This window comes from Pongo pygmaeus, chromosome 7, assembly GCF_028885625.2.
Source record: "Pongo pygmaeus isolate AG05252 chromosome 7, NHGRI_mPonPyg2-v2.0_pri, whole genome shotgun sequence".
Taxonomy (NCBI): domain Eukaryota; kingdom Metazoa; phylum Chordata; class Mammalia; order Primates; family Hominidae; genus Pongo; species Pongo pygmaeus.
This window is the reverse complement of record NC_072380.2, coordinates 125,275,758-125,301,426: the sequence shown is the minus strand read 5'-3', so window position 1 is coordinate 125,301,426 and position 25,669 is coordinate 125,275,758. Positions and strand designations below refer to the sequence as shown.

Genomic DNA, 25,669 nt, shown 5'->3' with positions numbered 1-25,669 from the left:
GTAGTCACTAATCTTTCTAGTTTCCATATTGGAAAGCAGTGTTCAGAGAGATGAAGTGATTCATGGTAAGTGTCACAGCTAGGTGTAAAGAATAGATTTGTCTGTCTTCCAGATCTCATGGCTAAGTTTCTTTACTTCATATTTTGTTTATTTGAATTGTCCAGAATTGTAATAATGACTTGAAGTCAAGCAGCATGAACATTTTGAGCAGCATACACCTTTCAGTGGACATTATATAGTTTTATTTTCTTCAGGAGGAAAAAAGAAGACTAAAATAGACTAAAAATAAAGTTCTAGAATTTGCCAAAGAAGTTTTTCTTGAATTTGTTTACTGAATTTCAGGATATCTATTTCTATAATATTTAAGTCATTGCCAAATTTGGAAAGCTTTTAAGAAATCTTTCTTTCTAGTTATAAGCATTCTACATAAAATGCAAATAAAAATAAAAGATTAAATTGTAGTGAATATCATAATATATTGTTACAACATTAAAATTATTCCTTTCTTTGTGCATGGGTGATAATGTAGCATTAAAAATTTTCAAAAAACTTTTAGTATCTATTACTTACACTTTTTAAAGGAGTATGTCCCCTCCTCTCCCATGAATAAGTGTTGTTCGTATTAACAGATCAGAATTCTCTCACTAAGCTCTCTTAACATCTAGATTTGGGATACTCTAAACTCAGCCTTTTGAAATTTAGCCTTCATTCATTTATTCACTGATCCATTCATTAATTTACCAAACTGAGTTTAAGTAACAACTAAACTGTCATGCTGTGCTAGGTGATGGTGATACAGAAAAGATGAACTAGACATTAGCAATTTCTTTAAGACAAATAATGGATTTGATATATACTTATCTATCCCACTATTCAACAAAAATTAAATCAATATAATTCAACAAATATTTAATTAGCACTGAGTTGAGTAGCAAAGATAAAAATGAATAAAATATTCTCATCAATGAAGTTCTACTATATTGTAAGGGAAAATAAATATCTAAGACTAAGTATGATACTATGATGTGAGAATTAGGAAGAAAACGCATAATGTAGCAAGGAGGGATTTTTGTTTTTTTCTGGAAGGATAGGGAACAGTTTCTCAAAAATGACATATTTGTGAAAATGTGCTTGATTCTGCCAAATAGAAAAGATGAGAAAGGCCCGCCAGGCAAAGTGAATAACATTAGTAAAACAGGTAAAACTGATGTGTCTACAAATCTTTTTCGGGCTTAAGTGGCTTTTTTGCAGCTCTTTTTCGAATCCCCAGTTCAATTGTAGGTATAGTCAATGTGGAGCAAACACTTCTTTCTTTTTTGCTTTTTAACCGATCCTTGAAGGACACATTTTCTACAACGATGAATAGGTCTTATTTCATGCATTTTTCCATGTTGTTCAGAAGCCTGAGTATATGTTTTATTAGAATTGATATAGTAATAAACAGCAGCCCTGTAACAGTCCATATGGACTCAGAGAGAAAAACTCCCCAGGTTCAAATCTTGCTCATAACTTAGAAACTGTGGCAAGTTGAAAAACATAGTTAACCCCTCTGACTCCCATTTGTAAAATGGAGATATAATGAAAATGTATTAAGTATGTTGATTTCTTATGATGATTAGGCACTACGCTAAGTGATTTGCATGTATCAACCCATTCAGTATTCTCAACAAGTCTATGATGCAAAAAACTATCATCATCATTATCTCCGGTATACAGATGAGACCAATGAGATACACAGAAGTTGCTTAAATAGCTACGTGTGCCAGATAACGCAATGCTCATTGCCTTACTTTTACATCATTATAGAGTCCCAATTAATTCAGCATGAATGAACTTAAATTCATTCTTTTGCATACAGACCAAATTAGAAGGCCTAATCTGTCTTCAAGAAATGTGACGTTGAAAACACAACATTCATCATTGTTCGGTCTAACAAGATAAGGACTGGACAAATTGAAAGGCAAACAGGACTTAGATGTTGGAGAACATTGTACATTGTTTAAAAAGTGATGGACATCCATTACGGTGTTTTAAGCAAAGAAATAACATGTTTAAGTTTACATCTTACAACATCTTTCAGTCACTTATATTTATGAATAACAAATTTAGGCTTCCCTAGCTTTAGTTTGCTTTAGTTAGGAAGGGGTTCTAACACCCCATACATGACATCATAGGGCAGAACAGTAAAATTGGACAGGAGAGGACACTTTTGAGAATTGAAGAATATTGGTGCTAAAGATCTTCAGAATGTTTGATTACATACTCCTTAATTTGTTTAAGTTATATGCAGAAACGGGTATTCCCTAATAAGATCCCAATTCCTGGAATAAATTAAGACATCTTCAGTTCAGACGCAAATATTTGGTTTCCCAATCGGAATTCACACAGCTCCTCTTTTATGTGTTCTTTCACTGCTTTTATATCCTAGCCAGACCTCAGACCTTTCTAAGAGCCAATCTCCTTTTGAGTGTACCACAGAGAGAGAATGAGAAATACTCACTACTCCTATGGCATGGTTTTTAGGCTCTAGACAGAGGCGTATTCCAGTTGAATACACAGTCTGGAGATCATAAGAGAGTACGTATTTGAGAAAAAGTTACAGGACATTAGCATATAGATATTTTTGAAAGCCAAGAAATTGGATAAGATAAGCAAGAGAGTAAGTCTAGACTGAGAAGAAGCCAAGGCCTGGGACTCAGCAATGTTGAGAAATCTGGGAGATATAAAAGAGCCAGCAAAGGAGACTGAGAAGAGGGAGTCTGTAAAATATGAGAAAAACAAGTAAAAAAATGGTGTCCTAGAGGCTAAATAGGAATGCTTTCAAGGAGTAAGGGATAATCCCTTCCACAAATGCTGCTAAAATGTTGAAAATGCAGATGTACATGGCCACAAAGAAACCATTGGTGACCTTGATAAAGGCAGTGTCAGTGTCAGAGTGAGAGACTGAGAAAATGGGATGAGAATTGCAGACAGTGAATCTAGACAACTCTTTTGAGGAATTTTGCTGAGAAGAAGGAAATGAAGTGAAATGAAATGCTAGCTGGAGGGGAAAGTTGAATTAATAGAGATTTTTCCTTTAACTTTTTATTATAAAAGTTGTCAAATATGCAGCAAGATTGCCAGAGGATGTCTGTATACCTGCTATCTGGGTATAACAATTATTGATATTTTGCCATATATATTTTTATTTTTATATTAATTAATTAATTTATTTTTTGAGACGGAGTTTTGCTCTTGTTACCCAGGCTGGAGTGCAATGGCATGATCTCGGCTCACCGCAACCTCCACCTCCCAGGTTCAAGCGATTCTCCTGCCTCAGTCTCCTGAGTAGCTGGAGTTACAGGCATGTGCCACCACACCCGGCTAATTTTGTATTTTTAGTAGAAGCAGGATTTCTCCATGTTGGTCAGGCTGATCTTGAACTCTAACCACAGGTGATCCGCCCACCTCGGCCTCCCAAAGTGCTGGGATTACAGGCATGAGCGACTGCACCCAGCCTGCTATATATGTTTTTATGTTACATTTTCTGTAACATTTGAAAGTACATTTCAGATGTTAACAAAAGACCAATGAGATATGAGGAGGCGAAAGGAGAATTTTATTTTCTAAAAGCCATCCTCAAATTGGAGAAATGCAGCCTTTGGTGCAAAATTAAGGTGTGCTCCCAGGAAGGAGTAAGGAGTAGGAAATTATAGAGGCAAAAAATGCAAGATGCAGTAGGAGGGAGGGATCAAATGCAGGGTCTGGACTGGATGGCTTTTTAGCAAGACATCACGTATCTCTTTTTATTGGCTGGCCTTGGGAAGTCTGTTGGTGGTCAGCTGGTGAATTTCCATCTGCAATCTATCTTGGCCCTGACAACAGGAACTGGTTTAGCTTATTTGTAGAAAGGAGGGTACTGTGACACTTTCAGAAAATTGCTTTGAGTATACAAAGTACATGACTGCTCTCTCACCAAGCCATGGCCTACTGGTTCTGTTTTAACTTCGAGTGCCTCAATTAGCCATGGGGAACTCATTTTGTCTATCAGCTGGGACATACTTTAACACAGACATCAGATATTTCACTCTAAAATATTTTAATATGTCTATTTTCAAAATAAGGCCATTCTCCTACATCATTGTAGTACCGTTACTACATTTGGAATAACTTAACATACAGTTCCTACTGAAATTTCCAAAAAATTTCCCCCAAATGTCTTTCAAAGCTACTTTGTTTTTCCCAAAGTAGGAACTAAATCAAGATCCAAGTGTTACTCTTTTTATTCTAATTCTTTAGTATTTTTTTTCCTATGACCTGACATGTTGAGGATATTGGGCCAGTTGTCATGTAGAATATTCCACATTCTGGATTTTTCTGATTGCTTTCTTGTTGTAACATTGAACATTTTGAGTCGATATACCCCCGCTCCCAACCCCACTCCACTTCCATCCCTGGTTATTTAGTATGTAATCAGCAAGTTAAGTCTAAAGCCTTGATTAGATTCTGATTGAACTTTTTTTGTTGTTTGTTTTTACCGTAGTCCTTCATGGGTGATGCTTTAACATCATTTTACATCTCATGGGTATTGTATAATATCTTAATGTCCCACTATTATGGATGCTGTTTGATCACATGATCGAAAGTGATTTTTTTTTTAAGACAGGAGAAAGATACAACATGTTTGTATGCTAATGAAAATGATCCAGTGAGCAAGAGAAATTGATTATTTAAGAGAATACCCAATTAGTAGAGTGATGCCTTTAGGTGGGCAAGAGCAATGTGCAAGCTGAGTAGCTGGCCTTAGGAACACAAATGGATCAGCCCAAATAATGGATCACATGAGAAGAAAATCAGAGAAGGTGGGCCACAGATGCAAATCTGTGGGACGATATGGTGCAAGTTCTTTTTTGATTACTTTCCTTTTCTCTGTGAAGTAGGAAGCAGGATCATGAGCTGAGAGAAAGGATGGAGAAGGAAACATTGAATCTTAGAGAAGAGAAAATGTATGAAATAGTTGTTAAAAAGCAGGAGAGTGAATGGAATAGGATATACTGAAAGCACCAAAAATGGGACAGAAGTTTCATTTTGAAAGAGTGACAATAAACCTGGAGCTTAAATCCCATCAACGTATGAGGCAGCTACTAGATGACTGCAACAGGAGAGGTACAGTATGATAATATGTGATCTGAGCCAAAAATAAAGGAAGAAATATGGTTTACCTAACAGCAGTGATGAGCAATAAGCAATTCTACCCCACCTCCATCCCAGTAGAAAATGGAGTATGGGAGGGAGAATAGCCGCTAATTAAGAAAACTTCAGAGAAAGCAGGAAAAGTAATAATATCAGCTGTTGAGCACTTCATAACACACCAAGCACTGATTTAAAATTTTACATATATATCATCCTCATAGCAGTCCTAGGTAGACACCATTCAAATGTCCTCTGTATAGTTTCAGAAGCCGAGACACAGGTAGTTTAAGTAAAATGTCATGCAATTGATAAGTGGTGGAATCAGAAATCATAAGCCACATGAATAATTTTAATAAAAAGATGATCTGGACCAAAATAAAGATGTAAATCATAAAATTATTTGAAGTGAATTAAGCCCCAAAAGAAGCAATTATAGGAGTTAACTTAATCATGAATATATTTTATAATATATTCAGGCATAAATAGAGAGTGGTTTCAGTATTAGCCCTCCTCTCTATGATACTGATAAAGCCTATAGCCAGAAATAACATCAGTTAATGCCTTTGTTCTGGCCTAGATTTTCAACTTTCTTTATGGTCCTTACTCCTCATTGCCAATCCACATTGTCTGTGTCTGTACTCCATGATGGTCTGATTGAACAGTTGCTTTTGGAGACAGAGCTAGGCTTTGTGGTACTTAAAGCTCAAATGATTTGGGGGCACTATCTAAGAAGAATTTTTTTAAAATGTGAAATTAGAAACAGTTCCTTGGAAGGAACCCAGGCATCCAAGGCATACAATGAAGATAAACTTCATTGGTAAATCGGGTTTAGGATGTTTCCTCCTACAAAAAAGTTGTGCCTTCTTTTCTTGCAAAGGAACAGTACAGTCCTTAAAATATAAGCCTTCTGTCTTGACTTTGGCTTAATAACCATATTTCTATTCATTTTTCTCTTTCTATTTCTATTTCTGTTCCTAATTGTTATTTCTCAATTTGAGATAACTTAAGAGCTACAAGAATTGGAAGTCTTCTGTTTAATTCCTTTACAAAGTGAAAGCCTTCTACTCTCAAAAACCATTCTTTGATCAAAGAATGAATCACACTAAATCTTACTGTATACCATGATTTTATGCAGGAAAAAGTATCTTTAAGGTGATTTTATTTTAACCTGGAGGTCTCTTTTTCATCTTAATCCAGAGAATTTTCTTTAGTAGCCTTAAACTCTCTCTTGTATTCTGGTGGATATCAGGTTTCATTACCTTTTCTGGCAGGAGTTTCTTCTGCTTCTATGTAAATACATGAATGCAAAGAGTTACATAAAAGAGTTGCCCTGTCCAATCCTACTGGCAGCTACACATATGAGAATTGAAGGAAAGAAAATGTAAAAGTTTTCTTTGTACGTAAATTGAAGTGAAGACTTGGAAATGGCTTGTTAAAAACATATACATTGAGAAATATCTTGGATAATTTCTGTTCTGTGCATTATGTATTATTCTGAAAGCTTGGAATAGAAAGTAATTATCAATGTACATTAAGATAGATAGTAAAAATCATAATCATTGAAATCAACTGGGCAATGACTTGTATCGTTCTGGAGCTTGACTCATAACAGACAAAAGATAGTTAACCTGTATGTCCACTGGCCATGGAATTTCTTTCTTAACATAATCTGAAATTTTTAGTTTTAGACTTTTAAGAATCAATGTGGAATAAACAACAGAAGAAAGGAGACTTTTTATTCAATGAGATAATTACAAATTTGAAACTGCCATGTGCTTTACTAATGAGCCTCAATATTTTTAACTATTGCAGTTTGTTTTCTCCTAGGTGTATTTACACATAATCTACCCCAAATTACAAAGATTTTACTTGTGTTTTAAACATTAATTCATGCACTTATCTGCTCCATTTTAATAATGGCCTGGGCATGAAGTATGCATGTTTTACACCACAGATTGCCAATATTTTGCCCAAATAAGAAAAAAGTTGTAAATCAATATTCTTTTCTCTTTGTGTTGAGACATGGAAGATCAAGTTTGCATTTAATATTAATCTATTATTTACCTAACTGTACATAATCTATATTATTTTATTGTGAAGATTTTGCACATGCATTACTCTCAAATTTGTCAAGAAAGATAAGCCTATAGAGAAACATCTCCACTATCCAATGAGTGCCCTGATGACCTTGCACATTTCCACGTAGGTCATATAAGTGAGGCTCATCTTCAGTCTGACACAATTCTTGAGAGAATGTTCTGGGGTTCCTTATGTAATAAGGAGAGACAAGCAGCCTAATGTGGAATTGCCACCAGGCCTTTTCCAATTCATCTCTCTAGTTTCAGTTGAACACAGGACTTTACACATTTTCCCTCTTAAAGGTACATTTTCAGGCTTCTATATAAGCCTTTAAAAATGCTTGGCTGTAATTCAGAGTTATTTCCTCAATGACAGAGTGACCTTTCCTTCCCTTCAATATACATGCTTGCAGCTGCCAATGAGATTGGGCAGGACTACTGCTTTATGTACCTCTTTGTATGCCATCTGCCGTCTGGCCTGTTTGGTGTCATCCCAGGGGACAAAGAATTCAGGAAACTGACATTACGCTGATCTTGTGTTTCCCGTCTGTGTAATAAACTGTCTGAATCCATGTGTTGTCACCTTATCAGCCAAATCCATGAAAGAGTGGTGGGTCATTCCATTTGCTGCACTTGTGACCCTTGTGGTTGGATTAGACATTGGATTGTTGGTGAGGGACTACTTGACTACTTGACAATGCCATAATTCATTAATATAATGTTCTGAATTCAAGCATTCAATAAATGCCCGTAGCTTATTTATCTTACATGGTAGGAGTGCTGTGCAGTTTGAAGATCACAATATATGTAATTTTCAAACTATATATGTTGATGTCATTAAATGTATATTTCTTTATCTTTAAAATAAAAATACCACTAAAAATGCTTATGTCATACATGAAGATAAACTGAGATAATAATAGATATCATTTTTGAGTACTTACCAGTTATACAACTCTGTTCCCAATCCATTATGCATGCTAACTTATTTAATCCACACAGCAACCATAAATTTGGCACTGTAATTATACTGATTTCACAGATGAAGGCACTTGAGATTATGTAACTTGCCCAAAGTTACATAGGTAGAGCCTAGATGAGGACCCAGGTATTCTGACTCGAGTCACTTGTAATTACTGTATTAAGTTGTGCCTGTAGTTGATGAAGGTGAAGTTCCCAAACATTACCATTTCGATGGTGGCACAAAGAAGCTTCACGGCCACTGTTCATGGAAATATCTGCTTCTACAAATTAAATAACAAAGAGAGGGATTTTCTTTTCTCAATTCCAGAGATAAGTTGTTGGAGCCTTTCGGTGAAAACATGACCAACACTTATTTTACATCAATATTTCCTTGTACAGATGGAATTTCTATAATAGAATATACTATTTTCACTGTTCCTTTGTTACATTTTGGCTATAGCAGCTCCACCATCCCAAGGGACAACAGACATGTGCCCACAAAACTGCTCCAGAATACCAGAACTCTTTTTTCATATGGTTTGTAGTATATAGGTTATAATTTTGTCTTTCTTTAAGAACCATGTTTGGTGACAGCCTATTATAGAATTGCAGCTAGTAGTTATATTATTGGTTAAATTTCATGATGTAGGCATATTCTATATGTTGTCCAACATGACTGTAAAAATCATTTATTTGAACTTTTTTGCTTTGGGCCAAAGTAGATATCTGCATGCTTCTAGGTACCAATTACTGTGCAGTCTTAACTATCTGGAAAGATAAAAAAACCTCTCAATTAAAATTTGCAGGTTCAGTAATATCATGACTACTCTATGGACATTTAAAAAGGCATTTTGGAAAATGTGTTTAGGTTCTATAACTAGGTTAACAAAGAGCCCGTATTTGTTGAACCTTTGTCAAATGCTATACTGTCATGGTTCAAAGCTCCTAAATTAGTCTCATCCGCTATGCATTCTGACAGTTCAAGTTCATGCATTTTATGGTAGAATTTGATATATTATATTTTGCATGATCTAAGTGGAAGGAGAGGGAGATTTTATTACTTTCCAAGTTTAGCTCAAAATTTGTTCACGAAATACAGACTTGAAAATTGTCATTGGTTTTATATTCTTTTCAAACTAGGTACAAACTTTAAACTTTATATTCTATAAGACCAGTTGTTATTTTCTAGCCCTAGAAAATATGAGTAGAGATGGTATTCTTGTTATGTCTACAGTTGTCTCAATATCTAATGGATAAGTTTAGGAAACTAACTCAACAACTCCAATTTTTATGCTAGACTATAAAAACAACTGCAGAGTAGTTCAAAAACTCAAACACGGTATCTGTAATTGAATTACCAGCCAGTGTAAAAGGTAGCATTTATGTACTAAACTAGATTTTAAGAGGTTTTTGAAATATTCAAATTCCAATCCTGATAACTGATCCCTGAGAGGAGAATAGAGAATGGGATTTAAACTAAAAAATAAAATTCAATATCTAACTTTGTATAGTTCTTGGTTTAAAATACTTTATTTTAAAAGGAAATGGTTACTTGTAAGTCTAAAAAATTAAATTCTAAAAATAAAAAGCTCTAGATGGAATAGATACACAGAACCTCTCTAATAGAAGTATTCATTTCATCCTGAAGTGGTTTGTTACTGTGTATATATTTGTGTGTTGGGGGAACGGCCCTGGGAGTGGGGGACATTGAAAGTTGAATGAGTAAGGAGGAGAAAAAGATGGGGTGAGGGCAGAGAGATAACAGTACACGAGGTAGGGTTCTGTGGGCCATTACAAAGACTTTGGTTTTACTCAGAATAAGATGGAAAGCCATTAAAGGATTCTGAGCAAAGGCTTGTCAAAGAGACAAACATACAGTGATCCTAGAATATATGTCATTAAAGGCTCATTCAGGCTCTAAGTTACAAATAGACTCTGGGGAGCAAAAGTGGAAATGGAGTGGTGAGTTTGCTACCATGGCAATTAGGGCACTCCAGCTGCAGTGTTCCCCTTGCCATTTCCCTCAATAGGCCAAGCACATCCTCCTGCCCTGTATTTGCTATTCCCTCTGCCTGCAATGCTTTTTCCCAAATATCTTCATAGTTGCCCATTTACTTCCTTCAGTTCTCTGCTAAAAAGTGACTTTTGATGAATATCCCCTCAATACTTTCTATCCTCTTTTCTAATTTGCTTATTCTCCTTAGCACATACAACCATCTGACTTATTGTTTAATCTACCAATATTTTTAAATAAAAACAAAATTCTACAAAGTTTTGCTTTGTTGTGCAGGTTGGTCTCGAACTCTAGGCCTCAAGCAATCCTCCAACCTTGGACTCCCAAAGTGCTGGGATTACAGTCATGAGCCACCGTGCCTGGCCCAATCTGTTTATTTTTCTATATTTGTTTATTGTCTTATCTGCTCAGGAGAATAGATATATCATGAAAAAAGCAGTTATTATTTATCTTTCTTGCTTTTTTTTAATGGCTGATCTCTAGCACAGAGCATAGTGTTTGGTACCTAGTAGATGCTCAATAAATATTTGTGAGATGAATGAAAGAATGTCACCTACAATCACTCCATAGTGTTTCTCTTGCAAAGTGTAGTGTGCCAAAGGCTGGAGGGTATTTCCAGTTAAAATGAAGGTATAAGGCCATGTGGCATTTCAAAATAAACATGGTTTACAACCAATTTGGTTCACATCTTTGAAATTATGTGATTATTATTTTTATTGAGTTATTTACATAAATTGAAACTTTATGTAAAGTAAGAATTAATATTTTAATTATTAAGGTATTTCAAATGTGCATGATTTAAATTAATATAAAATAAAACTCCATATATGTAATCTACCACAAGAGGATTTCTCCTTTCCATTTTTGCTTTATAGAGCACTTTTTCTTCAAAGAAATTTAAGCAAGCAAACCAAAAAAATGAAAACAAAAACCTCTATTGTAATAATAACAGTAGGGGAGAAAATAGGAGCAGTGAGAGAAAAACAGAGAATAGCAAACATGGATAAAGGAATAATAAAATTAAGACACCTTTAGGTGACAACCTGTTAAAAGAACAATTAAACCACCTGTAGACTGACGATCTTCTTCTCAGTAATTTTATAACACATAGACTTTCCTTTAAAGGTTAAACTTTAGGCTGGGCATGGTGGTTCCTGCCTATAATCCCAGCACCTTTTGGAGGTTAAGGTGGGAAGATAGCTTGAAGCCAGAAATTCAAGGAGAGTCTGGGCAAAAAAGAATCTCAGACCACCCCATCAACCATCCCCCTCCCTGCTGCACTCCTCTGTCTCCCAAAAAAAAAATGATAATAATAATTAGCCATGTATGGTGGTGGTGGTGTGCACCCCCATAATTTCAGTGTCTCTGGAAGCTGAGACTAGAGGCTCACTTGAGCCCAGAAGTTCAAAGTTAAAGTGATGTATGATGGAGCCACTGCACTTAGCCTGGTTGACAGAGCAAGATTCCATTTGAAAAAAAAAAAGAAAAAAAAGAAAGAAAGAGTTCAGAAATGTTTTTAACTGGGATTGTCTAAAAATATACATGCAGGATCACAATGTTTTTCTTTTTTCTTTTTTAAGAAAATGTCCTCAGAAGAACGCTGTTTCCCAACTCTGATCACAGCTTATCTACTTTAGAACCATTAGTGTTGCTATGAAGAATTCAAGAGGGTCTACTTGCCATTCTCTAGCTAATCCTATAATTTATAATCTCTTAGCATGTTTCCCTATACTGCAATCTCTTCTCTTAATTCTTTGGATTTCTTAATCCCTCCCCATTTGGATACAAGACAGAGAATGCAAAGCTACAATATAAGGTGAAAAATCCTCAAAGAATCTGAACCCCATCAACTGTTCCTAAGAAACTACTATGGTGAAGACCAATGAAAGGGATAGTTTTTTATTTACATCCATGCAGACTTTAGGTCTGCTGAAATAAAATTTGGTGTTTGTATATCTGTTATACCTGGCTGATAATTTGTCTAATGAACATAAGAACCATAATGAAATGAGATTTTTTTCCTCAGGAAAATCAAAGGAATTATAGAATTGTTTTAGCAGGTTGTATTTTATGCTTTTAAAACCTTATTTGGTTCTCTTTATCTCTGGGCTTTCCTCAACTAATATGGGTAAAATTGGTTATTTCATTCACAGTACTGCCACCAAACTTGTTCATATTTGTTTTTATGGCACTTAGCACATCACAAAGCAATTTATCATTTAATCTATTTGTTTAATTCTTCTTACTCCCAGCAAATAGCAAAGTGACTGCTTTGTAATAGAATTTGTATTAATCTATCAATGGTTTAAAATGTAATATTTTAATTCAGAATGCTATATTTTACATGCTTAGATTTATGTCACATAAGTGAAATTTGAATATATTTTGTTTTATATTGTCAAATTGTGTATTTTGTATGCACACTTGCAGTCCAGTAGACAAAGAAGGCACATTCTGAATTTAATTCCATTAGCTAGAATCCGTAATGGGAATATAAAATGACTCAACATGTGTTGTTGCCAGCAACAAATGCCATGCTAGTACTAATGAGTCAGATCTAGTTTGAATGACACAGCCATCTAAAAAGCCAATAGTCTATTATAGAGCATGTTTTAGAGCAAAGCATACAGCTAAACACTATCAATGCTTAGCTATTATGCTTCTAATTATTTATTTTAAAATTTTTAGATTTTTGTTATAGAAATTTTAAGTTCCCATTGAAAGTTGGACTACTCGTCTCTAAAGAAACTTTTATGTCTCTTTTGGCTATTAACATAAAGAAGACAATAACTCACTAGTAAAATTAAAGTGGTAAAACCCAAGATGGTTTATTTCCTTGAATAAATTTGGTACATTTCAGAGAATGTAAATATTCTCCATGATACCTATAAGAAATGCTTTTGGGAAGATACTCGCCAACCAGATGTACCTTACTGACCTGGATATGGTTTAGGATTGGGAGTCTTGCTCCTAATTTTTGTATTCACAGATGTAAAGTCAAGGTTTACCTGCATTATGCATGGCATTTCTCAGTCATTCCATCTCCATAAAACTTCAAACACTTGAGCTAAAATTTGTCGTAATGAAGAATTGTTCACATACTGATTTTGTTTCCTCTTCATATAATTATTTTACAAAAAAGCTTTAGTCCATAGCAAATCCTCTCACATCTTAAAAATTCATCTATAATGTCACATTTTCCAAGAGTTATTGTTTGCTTTATAGTATATAATTATTGAGTACTTTGCATGATGCATTTCAATGCCACTCGAAGATACAGAGGAAGAAAGCATGAAGCTTCTTTCTGAATTGAAATAGTGATATTTAATATATTGGCCAAAGATAAGGCCAATCATTGCAGGATCAGTATACTCCCAAGGCATGAAGTCCACTCTGTTCAGCCTCTAGAGAAGAGCTAAGAGATGAAAATCAGAAGATGGTGCTCAGGTGATGCAGTCAGGAGGCAGTCAGGCATAGAGACTTTCCTCATGTGCCTTTTTTTGTTTATTTGTTTTCTTTCATTTTGAGAAGCATTAGGAAAAAATACCTGCTTTATGAATTCTGCAGAACTCAAAAATCACTAGTAAAAATGGTCTTTGGACATTTATTTATTGGTTAATAAGATCATATACAATTTTTTTTATTACCGGTAAGAAGAGAATAAAAGGTGAAATCAGCAACAATGTGTATTTCAAACAGCTGGGGAAGTCCCATATTGATCACTGCCATTTGAAATGTGATAGTGGGAACTAGGGAAATATTAGACAATTGAGACTGTATTTGAGACCCAAAGGACAGGGAGCCAGAGATCGATATATTCCTGTACTTTTTGCTGAAGCTCCTTAACATTGTGGGGTTTTTTTTAATTTTAGCTTTATTGAGGTATAATTGACAAATAAAACTTGCCTGTATTCAAGATATACAACGTAATGTTTTAATTATACATCTGCATTGTGAAATGATTGCAGTAATCAAGCTAATTTACATATCCATCCCCTCACATAGTTACACTGTGTGTGTGTGCATGATGAGAATCTTTAAGATCTCTCTTCGGCAAATTTTAAGCTTATGATACAATGCTATTAACTATAGTAACCATGCCGTGTGTCTGGTCTCCAGAAATTATTCATCTTACAACTGTAAATTTGTACCCTTTGGCCAACATCTCACCATTTCCCCTACCCCCCACCTTTGTTAACAAACTTTCTACTCTGTGAGTTCGACTTTGTTAGATCCCGCATGTACATGAGATCATGGAGCATTTGTCTTTGTGTGTCTGGCTTATTTCACTTACCATAATGTCTTGCAGGTTCATCTATGTTGTTGCAAAGTCAGGATTTTCTTCTCTTTAAGTGCTAAATAATATTCCATATTGAATAATATTCCATATATATATGGAATATATATATTACATTTATATATATATATTCCATATATATAATATATATATTATACATATATATTACATATATATATTACATTTTCTTTCCCATTCACCCATCAATAGACACTTAGGTTGGTTGTTTCTATATCTTGGCAACTGTGAATACTACTGCAATAAACATGAGCATGCAGATATCAGTGATTTTATGTCCTTTGGCTATATACCCTGAAGTGAGATTGCTGGATCACATGGTAGTTCTATTTTTAATATTCTGAGGAACCTCCCTACTGTTTTCTATATAGCTGTGCCAACTTAAATTCCTACCAACAATGTGTAAGTGTTCCCCTTTCTCCATATCCATGCCAACACTTGTTATCTTTTTACTTTATTATAATAGACATGCTAACAGATGTGAGGTGGTATCTCACTGTGGTTTTGATTTGCATTTCTCTGATGATTAGTGATGCTGAGTACCTTTCCATATACCTGTAGACCATTTGTATGTCTTCTTTGGAGACATGTCTACTGAAACCTCTAGCCCATTACCTAATAGGGTTGCTTGGGTTTTTTTTTTTTTTTTAATGGTGTCCAGGAAACCTGGGTTTATTTCAGTATGGGTTGCCCACACTTCTGCCAACCCAGTCACCTACTTTGCCCCCGGCCGCTCTTGATGAACTCTCTGCACACACTTGCACCTGTATCTGTGAAACAGAGCTCCTCCTCTTACATGAGAATGGATCTGGTTGCAAATCTAATAGATTCCCTTAACACAGTGTCCCCTGCCTTTTTTGTTTACTTCATTTATGAAAATACCCTTGAAACAGAGCTCCTCCTCTTACATGAGAATGGATCTGGTTGCAAATCTAATAGATTCCCTTAACACAGTGTCCCCTGCCTTTTTTGTTTACTTCATTTATGAAAATACCCTTGAAACATCCATATTCCCATTTTGTAGATATGGTGCTTTATGTCTTTGAGATTATTAAATACGCTCCTTTCTGATTGCTGTTTTCACCTCTTCTTTAAGCTTGGGCTTTTCTATTGGTGGAATCTGCTGTTTCTTTTCATGGTGCTGGCTCTCCTGAGTTGGGTGGTTGCTAATTCTTATTGCCAGTTTATCTTCTGTGACAGATTCTCCAACATGCCTCGGATGTGGCTTCCGTGCTTGGCTTTAGCTTTTTTTTTTTTTTTTTTTTTTATACTTTAAGTTTTAGGGTACATGTGCACAATGTGCAGGTTAGTTACATATGTATACATGTGCCATGCTGGTGTGCTGCACCCATTAACTCGTCATTTAGCATTAGGTATATCTCCTAATGCTGTCCCTCCCCCCTCCCCCCACCCCACAACAGTCCCCAGAGTGTGATGTTCCCCTTCCTGTGTCCATGTGTTCTCATTGTTCAATTCCCATCTATGAGTGAGAACATGCGGTGTTTGTTTTTTTGTCCTTGCGATAGTTTACTGAGAATGATGATTTCCAATTTCATCCATGTCCCTACAAAGGACATGAACTCATCATGTTTTATGGCTGCATAGTATTCCATGGTGTATATGTGCCACATTTTCTTAATCCAGTCTATCATTGTTGGACATTTGGGTTGGTTCCGAGTCTTTGCTATTGTGAATAATGCCGTAATAAACATATTTTTAAAAAATAAAGTAATATGAGTTTCTTGAATATAATGTAGATGAACCGTTTATCAAGTATGTGTTTTGCAAATATTTTCTTCCATTCTTTTTTTTTTTTTTTTTGAGGCAGTATCTCGCTCTGTCACCCAGGCTGGAGTACAGTGGTGCGTCCTTGGCTCACTGCAACCTCCGCCTCCCAGGTTCAAGCGATTCTCCTGCCTCAACCTCCTGAGTAGCTGGGATTACAGGCATGCACCACCATGTGTTGTCTTTTCGTTTTGTTGATTGTTACCCTTGCTGGGCAGAAACTTTTTAGTTTAATGTAATTCCATCTGTTTATCTTTGCTTTTATTGTTTGTGTTTTTGTGTTTTATCCAAAAAATCATCTCTGAAATTACAATTATAGAGCACTTTTTCTGTTTTCTATTAGAAGTGTTAAGGTTTCAGGTCTCATGATTAAGTCTTCAATTCATTTGGAGTTGATTTTTGTGTATGTGTAAGATAAAGAGCCAGTTTCATATTTTTGCATATGAATATTAGCTTTTCTAACACCATTTATTGAAGAGACTCTTCGTTCCCCTTCATATATTCTTAGAGCCTTTGCCGAAGATTAATTGACCACATATACCTGGGTTTATTTTGAGGTTTTCTATTATATATATATATACACACACACATACATATATAAATTATATGAAAACACATATGTGTGTGTGTGTGTGTGTGTATATATATATATACACATATATAGTTTTCATGCCAGTATGCCGGTATCATATTGTTTTGATTAGTTTTGTTTTGTAATAATTTGAAACCAGGAAGTATGATGCCATCAGCTTCATTCTTCTTGCTCAAGACTGCTTTAGCTATTTGGCTCTATATGAATTTTAGTTTGATTTTCTATTTCTGTGTAAAATGCTATTGGAATTTTGATAGGAATTGAATTAAACCTGTATACTGCTTTGGAACGTATAGGTATTTCTACAATATTAAGTCTTCTCACTCATGAACACAGGATGTTAATTTATTCATAGCTTCAATTTTTTTATTAATGTTTTATTGTTTTCAGTGTGCCTTTCACCTCCTTGGTTAAATTTCTACCTAAGTATTTTATTCTTTTTTATGCTATTATACATGGCATTGCTTTCTTAATGTCTTTTTTGAATAGTTCATTGTTAGTATATGGAAACACAACTAATTTTTGTATGTTAATGTTATATCTTGCAATTTTGCTGAATTAATTTGTTAGTTCTACCAGTTTTGTTGGTGGGGTCTTTAGAGTTTTCTATATGTAAGATGATGTCATCTGCAAACAGAGACAATTGCCTTCTTCTTTTTTGATTCGGATTGTTTTGATTTCTTTTTCTTTCCTAGTTGCTCTGAAAGTAGAACTTTCAGTGCTACAGTAAATAGAATTAGTGAGGGTGGGCATTCTTTTCTTGTTCCTAATCTTGTTGGGCAAGCTTTCAACTTTTCAATGTTTGATGTCAGCTGTGGGCTTCTGATATATGACTTTTGTTGTGTTTAGGTGCATTCTTTCTATTACCTCATCTTTTGGAAATTTTTTTCATGAAAGGTTATTGAATTTTGTCAAGTGATTTTTCTGCATCTATTGAGATGATAATTTTGTCGTTCATTTTGTTAATGTAATATATCACGTTTATTAGTATCTGTACAGTAAACTGAAGCATATTGCATCCCAGGGATAAATCTTACTTGATCATGGCACTGTTGAATTTGGTTTGTTAAAAATTTTTTAGGATTTTTGAACCTATGTTCATCATGGATATCAGCCTGTAAATTTTTTTGGTAGTATCTTGTCTGTCTTTGTTGTCAGGTTAATGTTGGCCTTTTAAATGAATCTGGATGTGCTTTCTCCTCTTCAATTCTTTGAAGAGTCTGAGAAAGATTGGTGTTAATTATTCTTTAAATGTTAAATAAAATTCTACAATGAAATTATCAGTTTCTGAGCTTTTCTTTTATGGGAGATTTTTAATGAGTGAATCAGACTTCTCACTCATTATTAATCTATTTATATTAATATTTATTTATAAGTCTTTGTAAGTCATGTTTTTTCTTGGAATTTATTCATTTATTCTAGGTTATCCAATTTGTTAGCATGTAATTGTGATGGTAGTCTCTTACGATTATATGTCTGTGCTATTACTTTTAATGCCTCCTCTTTCATTTATGATTTTATTTATTTGAGGCTTCTCTTTTTTCTTTAGTATAGCTGAAATTTACAAATTTGGTTTATTTTTTCAAAAAACCAACTCTTGGTTTGTTGATCTTTTCTATTGCTTTTCTAGTCTCCATTTCATTTATTTCTGCTCTGATCTTTGTCCTTTTCCTTTCACTAACTTTGAGCTTAGCTTTTTTTTTTTCTTTTCGTAGCTTGAGGGGTAAAGTTAGATTGTTTATTTGAGATCTTTCTGTTTTCTTCATGCAGCCATTTATCACTGAAAACTTCTCTCTTGGACAATGCTGCATCCCATAAGGTTTTGTATGTTTCCTCCTTCATTTGCCTCAGGATATTTTTAAATTTTCCTTTTGATTTCTTATTTTAACCATTTATTGCTCACAATCATGTTGTTTAATTTCCATATATTTGTGAATTTTCTAGTTTTCCTCCTGTTACCAACTTCTAGTTGTATACCATTAAGTTGAAAAGGTCCTTGGTATAACTTCAGTCTTCTTAAATTTGTTCGGACTTGTTTTGTGACCTAACATGTGATATGTCCTGAAGAATATTCCGTATTCATTTAAGAAGAATGTGTACTCTGCTGCTGATGGATGAAATGCTCTGTTAGGTTCATTTGGTCTATAGGGTAGTTCAAGTACAGTGTATCTTTGTTGATTATCTGCCTGGATGATCTGGGGTTCTGGAGGCAAAGCATCCCATACATCTCATGGTAGCCTCTCTGATGGAGTCAGTGGAGCTATTAGTAGCTTCTGCAGCCTCCCTTCTCTCTTTCCAGCCTCTCTCAGTTACTGAGCAGCATCAACCACTTCAGGATTCTAGGTGAAGCAAGATAGAAGTGGGTCTATTAGGCAGTGTTCTGCATGCTGGAGGTGTCAGGCACTCAGTCACTACGCTTTTACTTTCCATGTAGGAGAAATCATGGGCTGCGGGGGCTTCTCTTGGCATCGAGCTGTGCCACCCTGGGGGACAGGCGACATAGGTAACCTGATACTGTTCTTCCTTTGATAAGTCAGTTTTTGGATTTTATGATGCCACAGTCTGTTGGAACTTCTTCACTGGACTTCCAGATTTCCACAAAGGTACTTTTGTTTGTAGATACTTGTTTAAGTTGATGCTGCTTCAGAGGATGATGATAGAAGCTCCTGTTTCACCATCCTGTGCATCTAATTAGCTAGTGTTGCTTTAAGTGTAAGGTACAGAGCCATATCTCTGCTTTAAAGGCCTAAACTTATTAGAATGAAGGGCAGGATTGACAGATTATGCTAGAAATTCTTTGTGATAAATTAATCACAATTAAGCATAATATAAATTACTTAGGATTACATTTGTGTAAAATGAGCCGTGAAAACAGGTATTTTTTCCAACTTTTATTTTAGGTTCAGGGGGTACATGTGCAGGTTTGTTACATGAGTAATTGCATGTCATGGCTGCTTGGTGTACAGATTATTTCGTTTCCAGGTAACGAGCATAGTACCTAATAGGTAGTTTTATTTTATCCTTGCCCTACTCCCACCCTCTGCCCTCCCACCCTTCACTTTGTGTTTATTGAGCCCTTCTTTGTTTCCATGTGTACTCAGTGTTTAGCTCCCACTTATAAGTGAGAACATGTGGTATTTGGCTTTCTGTTCCTGAATTAATTTGCTTAGGATAATGGTCTCCAGCTCCTTCCATGTTGTTGGAGAGAACGTGATTTCATTCCTTTTTGTGGCTATGCAGTATTCCATAGTGTGTATGTATCACATTTTCTTTGTGCAGTCCACTATTGATGGGCATCTAGGTTGATTCCATGTCTTTACTATTGTGAATAGTGCAATGAACATATGCATGCATGTGACTTTATTGTAGAACAATTTATATTTCTTTGAGTAAATACTCAGTAATGGGCTTTCTGGGTCAAATAATAGTTCTATTTTAACTTCTTTGAGAAATATCCAAACTGCTTTCCAAAATGACTGAACTAACTTACATTCCCACCAGCAATGTATAAGCATTCCCTTTTCTTTAAAGCGTCACCAGCATCCATTATTTTTTGACTTTTATTAATAGCTATTCTGGCTGGTGTGAGATGATATCGCATTGTGGTTTTGATTTGTATTTCTCTAATGAGTCATGAAGTTGAACATTTTTTATATGCTTATTGGCCACATTTATGTCTTCTTTTGAGAGGTGTCTGTTCATGCCCTTCACCCATAATTTAATAAGGTTGTCTGTTTTTTGCTTGCTAACTTAAGGTTCTTAGAGATTCTGGATATTGGACCTTTGTCAGATTCATAGTTTGTGAATATTTTCTCATATTCTGTCGGTTGTCTGTTTATTCAGTTAATACTTTCTTTTGCTGTGCAGAAGCTCTTTAGTTTAATTTGGTCCTCTTTGTTAATTTTTGTATTTCTTGCTATTGCTTTTGGCATCTTCATTATGAAACCTTTGCCAGGAGCTACGTATTGGCATGTCTTAGGTTTTCCTTCAGAACTTTTATAGTTTTAGGTATTACATTTAAGGCTTTAATCCATCCCGAGTTGGTTTTTGTGTATGATGAAAGGGGAAAGAGTCCAGTTTCAATCTTCTCCATATGCCTAGCCAGTCATCTCAACACTACTTACTTATTGCATACAGAATCCTTTCCCTTATGCTTGTTTTTGTTGACTTTGTCAAAGATCAGATCGTTGTAGGTGTATGGCTTCATTTCTGGGTTCTCTAACCTGCTCCATTAGCCTATGTTTCTATTCTTATATCAGTACCATGCTGTTTTCATTGTATTTATCTGTAGCTATTCCTATCAAACTATCAATGACATTTTTCACGTAATTAGAAAAAAACTACTCTAAAAATTCATATTGAGGCAAAAATAAAAAGCCCAAATAGCCAATGCCATCCTAAGCAAAAAGAACAAAGCTGGAGGCATCACACTACCTGGCCTCAAACTGTACTGCAAACAGTTCTTAAGGTCTTCTGAACTTTTTGAATATTTACCATGAGTAATGCAGTAAAAATCTCCCTTGCCCTTCTACCTTCCAACTGAAAAAATGTTCATTTAACTGAAAGTTTGCATATTACAGTTTGAAAAATGTTAAATAATGTTAGTTTTGGAGAGCGTAAGTGGGAATGGATGATGATCTTAAGTTGAAAAAAAATTAATATTATTTATTCAATAAAGTCTGAATCAATATTCAGTTTAAGTGACTAGATTTACTTAATGAAGATTTTATTTCCCATTAAACTTCTAACCTGGTTTTATTTGATTTTTGTTTGTTTGTTACCAATGCCTTAACTTACCTAATATATTCGTGACACATTCATTATACAGTTGACACTTGAACAGTACAAGTTTGAACTATTTAGGTCCACTAATATGCAATTTTTTTTGATAAATATATTAGAAAACTTTTTGGAGATTTGTGACAATTTGAAAAAACTCACAGATGAACCATGTAACCTAAAAAAAAGAGAAAAACTTAGATATGTCATGAATGCATAAAATATATGTATACATCAGTCTATTTTATCATTTACTACCATAAAATGTCCACAAATCTATTATAAAAAATTAACATTTTTTTCAAACTTACCCACACAAACACTTACAGACCATACATGGCACTATTTGCAGTGGAGAAGAATGTAAATAAATATAAAGATGCCATATAAAATCACAACTGCATAAAATTAACTACAGTACATACTGTACTACAGTAATAATTTCTTAGCCACTTCTTTTTGCTATTATGGTGAGCCCAAGTGTTGCAAGTATTGCTTAAAGTACCATGTAGCATCAGTCATCTCCATATCAGCAATTTGTCTCTCCAGTAAACTGCATAGTGCAGTAAAATTTGATTTGTGTAATTTCTCAGGTATTTTTTGTTGTTTAATGCAATACGATAAACTGAATAATGCCATGGGAATGAAGTGACACTAGCAATGCTGGAAGTACTTCCAAGAAGCAGAAAAATGTCACTACATTACAAGAAAAAAATGTGAATTGGGCCAGATGCAGTGGCTTACGCCTGTAATCCCGACACTTTGAGAGGGTGAGGCGGGTGTATCACTTGAGGCCAGGAGTTCGAGGCCAGCCTGGCCAACATGGTAAAAGCCCTTTACTACTAAAAATACAAAAATTATCCTGCCGTGGTGGCATGCTCCTGTAGTCCCAGCTACTTGGGAGGCTGAGGCATGAGCAAAGATAGTGCCACTGCACTCCAGCCTGTACGACAGAGAGAGACAGAGCAAGACTTTGTCTCTCTCCTCACTCCACCACCCAAAAATGTGAATTGCTTGGTATGTACCATAGATTGATGTCTGCAGCTGTGATTGCCTACCGTTTCAGACATTTGATTCATCTTGTAAGCCGATAACATAAACTTACAGTATCAATAAATACAGTACTATAAATATATATTTTTTATTATTTTCTTAATAACATTTTTGCTCTAGCTTACTTTGTTGTAAGAATATAGTATATAATACATATAACATACTAAATATATGTTAATTGACTATGTTATCAGTGATGCTGTGGGTCAACAATAGGCTATTAGGAGTTAAGTTTTGGGGAAGTCAAAATTTAGACACAAATTTTCTTTTTTCTTTTTTTTTTTTTTTGAGACGGAGTTTCGCTCTTGTTGCCCAGGCTGGAGTGCAACGGCACTATCTTGGCTCGCTGCAACCTCTGCCTCCTGGGTTCAAACGATTCTCCTGCCTCAGCCTCCTGAGTAGCTGGGATTACAGGCACCCGCCACCACACTCAGCTAATTTTTGTGTTTTTAGTAGAGACAGGGTTTCACTATGCTGGCCGGGCTGGTCTCGGACTCCTGACCTCAGGTGGTCCACCCTCCTTGCCCTGCCAAAGTGCTAGGGTTACAGGCGACAAATTTTCAAATGCATGGAGAGTCAACCCCCTAACCCTTTATTTATTAAAGGGCTGATTATATTATAAACTTCTCTTTAAATGTGCTGAAAAAAATCTTTTAAAAGTTTTGTTTGCTATAACATTGGATCATTTAATTAGATATTGGGGGTCTCCCAATAATATAAAAATCATCCTAATATTTAAGAATGTTTGGCTTATTTGCTTCCTTATCATTTCGTTAAAAATTGTTAGATAGACAGTGACCACTCTAAAGTAATAGAAGAAAATGCACAGGAAGCTATCTGCTCCCATCGGCTTCTCTTTTTCCCCTGCCGTACTAGAGAACTTTATTAAGGTTATGCTTAACCTGAAACTTGTATTTCAATCTATAAATAGAAAAATTGTTTTTAACATCCCTAATACCTATGGTTTAAGATTAAGTATAATTTTAAGTATTTAATTAACTCATAGTAGACAGCATATTTCCATGGTGCCAAGGCAGTTATGAAATTAGAAGGGACACTATATAAAAACATTAATTGAACTAAGTAAAACTAAAAGTTACTCCTGCCTTTCCCTTTTTCCCCAATACCAGGAAAATTAATATGTTTAAATTGAAGTGCCTTCTTTCCCCTGAATCTGTCTTTTCTTTTCCCAGCCAATCAAAATTCCACTTTGAATTCTTCAAAGTGCAACCAAAATGCTACCTTCTTGATGAAGCATTCTCTGACTTTTTCATCAGAAGCAATGTCTCTCTCCTTAAACCTGAACAGATTATCTCTTACTTTCTTGCACCTTTTGCTTTGTAGTATAGTAATTTATAGAAATTCCTATAGTCCTTGAGAAAGTGAAGTTCCTTGATTGTATGTTTGTATCTTATTCACCTCTGAGTGGAAATATCATGAAAGGGTTAAGTGTCTTGGGTCTCGAGACAGAACTATTTGTGTTTAAAGTTTACCCATTTTGTGATCTTGGGTACCTTATTCCACCACTCACATTTTCAAATTTATCCTCCAAAACACAGGTTTACTTCATTGAGAAGTGCATTTAAAGAATAGTAAGCACTTAACAACTACTACTAGCTATTGCTATTGCTCATATCACCTTCAGATAAGGTGTGCATATAGTATGCAGAGAAATTAAATAAATCTATTAGACTAAAAAATTTATATTAGATAAAATATCTATTAGATAAAAGAAGTATATTTTGTTCTTGTTTTCAGCAATTACTGCTTCTCACACTTCCAAGAATAATGAATCTCTGTTTTTCTTAGTATTCCTACCTCCTTGTTATTGAATTAGCAATATTTATTGGGTTTTCACAGGGTCTAGAGAAGTATATAAGGATCATGGGGGCCGGGCGCGGTGGCTCACGCCTGTAATCTCAGCACTTTGGGAGGCCGAGGAGGGCGGATCACGAGATCGAGACCATCCTGGCTAACACGGTGAAACCCCGTCTCTACTAAAAATACGTAAAATTAGCTGGGCGTAGTGGCAGGTGCCTGTAGTCCCAGCTACTCAGGAGGCTGAGGCAGGAGAATGGCGTGAACTCGGGAGGTGGAGCTTGCAGTGAGCCGAGATCGCACTCCAGCCTGGGTGACAGAGCGAGACTCCGTCTCAAAAAAAAAAAAGAAAAAAGAAAAAAGAAAAAAAAATCATGGGATATAAGAAATATTATGACATGTTTCTTTACTCTCAGTATACTCAACACTACAATTTGGTTTGACCGTTTGACTAAAAGACATGAAAACAATACTGTTGCATAAAGGATTGCCTTCTCTTTGCATCACAAAAATGTATAAAATGTACTTTAAGGAGGAAGGAATATTTATTTAGAAACATTTTTGACATAGCCATATTTATTATAATACCATTCTTATCGGTTGCGTTAAATGAGGTAGTCAAAGGTCTACTCTCTAAAGGTCTTGTCATTATAAGTCAATAATAATCTTGGCCCAATATGCAGTATTCAAAAAATAATGAAAACAAAGCAATCTATTTTGAGCACAGTGTTCATATTTCTTCAGTGAATTTTAAATAAAGAGCCATTTATTTGAAAACTACTGTAGAATTTGTCATTTTTTGTAGCATTTTTTATTATATATGTCGTGTTCTATAGTAGTAATTATAGTGCACATGGAATTTAAATCCATGTCTTACGTTATTATATTTAAAAATCACATAGATTTTTTTCAAGTGGCTTCTTAGCTTGGTTTTAAGTTATTAGATTTTTGGGTGTTCTGACTCAGAGACAGCATTTTAAAACCCCAGTCACCCTCCACCTCTGTATTATTCCTTTCGCTTAAAATATAAATGTCCTGAAATGTTTTTAATTCAAAACTAACCAAAAAACAAAACAAAACCGAAGACAAAAACATCAAGA

General features: G+C 35.0%; 1 protein-coding gene across 1 annotated transcript in view; it reads left to right on the top strand.

Annotated features, from left to right (window-relative positions):
• Positions 1 to 25,669, top strand: part of CSMD3 (CUB and Sushi multiple domains 3) — a 1,221,229-nt gene that overhangs the window by 810,151 nt on the left and 385,409 nt on the right. The window lies entirely within an intron of this gene.